Consider the following 4219-nt stretch of genomic DNA (forward strand, 5'->3'; position numbering starts at 1 on the left):
ATCTCCATAAAAGGAGTTGTTTACGTCTTACTCGAGAGCTGGACACTTAATTATATAGCTATAGGGGTGTTTCGAAAAACAGAAAGTAGAAATGTTGAACAAAATCATTGGAAATTCTTAATTTTTGACTTGTTTTGACTTTTGGACCAAAAAGTGGAAAGAAAAATTGTTGAACAAAATTGTTGGAAATTGGACCGAAAAGTTGTGATTTTTTTATCGAAAAGGTATTTATGAATGGGAATAAATATGTGCTTGGTCGGTATTAAACACTATGTTTAACACCTATCAAGCACACATTTATTCCCTTATTTCGACATGGATTTGCTTAACTGCGTACCTGCAGGACCCAACAAATCTTAAGAGGAAAGCAACTATAATCCTAAAAATGCCATCTTTGTGTCGTCATGCCTCCATAATGTTAAAACCCAGCTGAGATTTTTGTTCAGGCTGTTGATGAGATTTTGGACAAAATGCTGAAGAATTCTTGTGTCCCGTCTTCTTGATAACAGTCATCACTTGAAACCAACTTGCGTAATATTTCTAAACCAGTGTTGGTATTAGTTTGAATGTTATGTCAACACGGATGCTTTTCTGATTCGTGACCTGACGTCTTTTTCTTTGTCCAATCTTTTTCTCTGGAGAAGCTTTCCCTTCTGTTCGTCATTTTAGACTTCATTGTGCTATAATTCTGCAAATAGATGCTGTCTTTTTGAGCAACTTGGTATCCATGGTTACCTGAAAATGATGAATATTCAGAGAAGAAAAACAAAGGAATGCTCCCCGTTTTCATCTACAGTAAAACTGTCCACAGCTTTTTTAACTTTTGCGAAATGTTCTCTTTTGAACATGTCTGCGAAAGAGTACTTCGTTTCTGGTAAATGAAACTTCTGGAATTTCTATGTATAAGCCACCAAGTCGCCACATGTCGGCCATGACCGACTTCTTTATTTCACTTGTGGAGAAAACGGTGAAGAACATGCCGAATTATGCCGGCCTAAATGTTTGATAAGATACATTGTGTTTCTTTACTGAAAACTGCTGTAAGTAGCATAATGTCATACAATTATATTGGGTATACCACGGTGATAGATAATTTATTGGTCCATCATTGATCACGTGTCATGCCACAAAAACGCATACTACATGTATTAGTGTTAGATGAACTGAACGTCCTACTGCCCATGGTTAGACACATCTTGTTTCCTTACTGCGACATGAGTAACGTACTGTCATACAATTATATCAGTTATCGTTAGGAGACAACTTTTGTTTTTGAAAATATGAAACACGTACGTGCCCCGGTGCATAATATGTGAAAGCTAGAAAATTAACCATAGTGTTAAATGAACTAAATGCCCTACTGCCCATGGTTTATTATAGACACATTTTGTTTCCTTACTGCGATATTAGTAACATACTATCATACAATTATATCAGTTATCGTTTAGGGAACAACTTTTGTTTTTGAAAACATGAAACACGTAGGTGCCCTGGTACATAATATGTGAAAGCTAGACAATTAATCCTACTGTTATTGTGTTATAGGGACAACATTGTTAATGTTTTCCTGAAAAAACTTACAGGTTGCAGAAATTTTTTTTCCCAGAAAACATGAAACACGTAGGTTACATAACACATGAAAGCTAGGAAATTAATCCTACTATTATTGTAGTGTTAAATGAACTAAACGCCCTACTGCCCATGGTTAGACACACCTTGTTTCCTTACTGCGAAATGAGTAACGTACTGTCATACAATTATATCAGTTATCGGTACATAATATGTGAAAGCTAGGAAATTAATCATACTATTATTGTAGTGTTAGATAATCTAAACGTCCTACTGGCCATGGTTAGACACACCTTGTTTCCTTACTGCAATATTAGTAACGTTCTATCGTTAGGGGACAACTTTTGTTTTTGAAAAAATGAAACACGTTGGGGCGCAGTTGCATAATATGTAAAAGATAGAAAATGAATCATACTATTATTGTGTTGTAAGATGAACTAAACGTCCTACTGCCCATCGTGAGATCCATCTTGTTTCCATACTGCGAAATGAGTAACGTGCTGTCAAACAATTACATCAGTTATCGTTAAAGGTAATATACAACATTTGCAAACATCAAGAAATAAAACTACCCAATTATTTTGAAAGACCAGTACTTTGCTTGACTGTAAGTGAATAATAGTCTCAAGCATCCTGTGAAATCATGGCACCTGGTGTGCTGTCATTTTCAAGAAAATTTGAATTTTTATATGGATTTCCAACAATGGTGGGCGACCATCTTTGGAAAAAAACTGACTTTTTTTTCAAATATTGCCCCCAATTTTGCCAAATTAAGTTATTCCACATTTTGTCTGGTTCCCTAACATGACGATCCCCGTTGTCTGTAAATTGGTCTGTATTATCCGAAGTAGGGTGAGGGAACTAGAATACACGAACAACATTTATTCTCGTTTTTTTTCTTCAGCATCTATGAACACTAAACTTTAAACAGGTCAGTGTCAATATTTGCTATAATATACATGTACTAACTCCCAAATCCATCCGATTCTAAAAAATTACCATGATAATAGCATCAGCAAATGTTGTGTATTACTTCTAATGGAAAACTTTGTCGACATTTTTCCTGAAAGGAACGTACAGCTTGCCGCTATATTTGTTCCCAGAAAACATGAAACACGTAGCCCCCACTTACTCGTGAATGTTCAGATCTGGGCCCAATTTCATGGAACCCGTAACGGTTAGCGAGAAATCGCCGCTAACTATAGCGGAAAATTCCGCGCTAACGGTTAGTGTATTTCACGGGTTAGCAAGGAATTTTGGCTTGTGCGCATGCGTACTTCCCGTAACTAAGGATTCTGTGCTTACAAGGTTAGCGCAGAATTTTTGTGCTAGCTCGGTTAGCACAAAATTGCGGGCTGTTAGCACAAAATTCGGCGTTACGGATTCCATGAAATTGGGCCCGGGAGTCTGAAGATAGCTTCTTAAATCCTTGAAACGTTAATTAAATGATATCTCTAAAGAATTAATATCAGTTGAGGTGCAGATACATGGACTGATAAACTATTCACAGTTCGGATATCTTTATGTGTTGGACTTGTTTTGTTTACTTGGTGTAAGGGAAGAATTCCTAAGCTGAATATAGCTTAGTGATCTATGCATTGATATAAAACTATACAACCTTCTCACTGTCAAGTTCTGCTTCCGATTACATGGTGTTTGAAAATAGAGTAGGTAGGGGTTTTTTTGGCTAATTTTTTGTGTGTACGATCATATGGAGACGTCTGCGTGTTGTTAAGAGTAAAATGTAGGACTTGATGGTTTTGGGTGTTTTCCCTCATTTTTCCAATAAAAGAAATAGGGTAATGGCTGTCAGAATAGGGTAGGTAGGGAAACCGGAAACCCGCCTTATTAAGGCCTTATCGATAGAGACAACGTTGTTAATGTTTTCCTGAAAAAACTTACAGGTTGCAGAAAAAAAAATTTCCCAGAAAACGTGAAACACATAGGTGCCCCGGTACATAATATGTGAAAGCTAGAAAATTAATCATACTATTATTGTAGTGTACACAAGATGAACTAAACGTACTACTGCCCATTGTGAGATATATCTTGTTTCCATACTGCGAAATGAGGAACGTTCTGTCATACAATTATATCAGTTATCGTTAGGGGACAACTTTTGTTTTTGAAAAAATGAAACATGTAGGGGCCCAGGTGCATAATATGTAAAAGATAGAAAATTAATCATACATTTATTGTATTGTAAGATGAACTAAACGCCCTACTGCCCATGGTGAGATACATCTTGTTGCCATACTGCGAAATGAGTAACATACTGTCATACAATTATATCAGTTATCGTTAAAGGTAATATACAACATTTGCAAACATCAAAACTACCCAATTATTTTGAAAAACCAGTTCTTTACTTGACTGTAAGTGAATAATAGTCTCAAGCATCCTGTGAAATCATAGCACCTGATGTGCTGTCATTTTCAAGAAAATTTGAATTTTTGTATCGATTTCCAACAATGGTGGCCTGACCATCTTTGGAAAAAAACTGACTTTTTTTCAAATACATGTATTGCCCCCAATTTTGCCAAAGTAAGTTATTCCACATTTTGTCTGGTTCCCTAACATGACGATCCCGATGTCTCTAAATCGGTCTGTATTGTCCGAAGTAGGGTCAGGGAACTAAAATACAAGAACA

General features: G+C 36.2%; 1 long non-coding RNA gene across 1 annotated transcript; it reads left to right on the forward strand.

Moving 5' to 3' along the window:
• Nucleotides 1-254: 254 nt before the first annotated feature.
• On the forward strand, nucleotides 255-3903 carry LOC119737811. Its single transcript, XR_005272407.1, has 2 exons — nucleotides 255-1485; nucleotides 3516-3903. It is a non-coding gene; the product is annotated as an uncharacterized LOC119737811 (long non-coding RNA).
• The last annotated feature ends 316 nt before the right edge of the window (nucleotides 3904-4219 follow it).

Source organism: Patiria miniata, unplaced genomic scaffold (genome assembly GCF_015706575.1).
Source record: "Patiria miniata isolate m_02_andy unplaced genomic scaffold, ASM1570657v1 HiC_scaffold_10, whole genome shotgun sequence".
In the NCBI taxonomy this organism is placed as follows: domain Eukaryota; kingdom Metazoa; phylum Echinodermata; class Asteroidea; order Valvatida; family Asterinidae; genus Patiria; species Patiria miniata.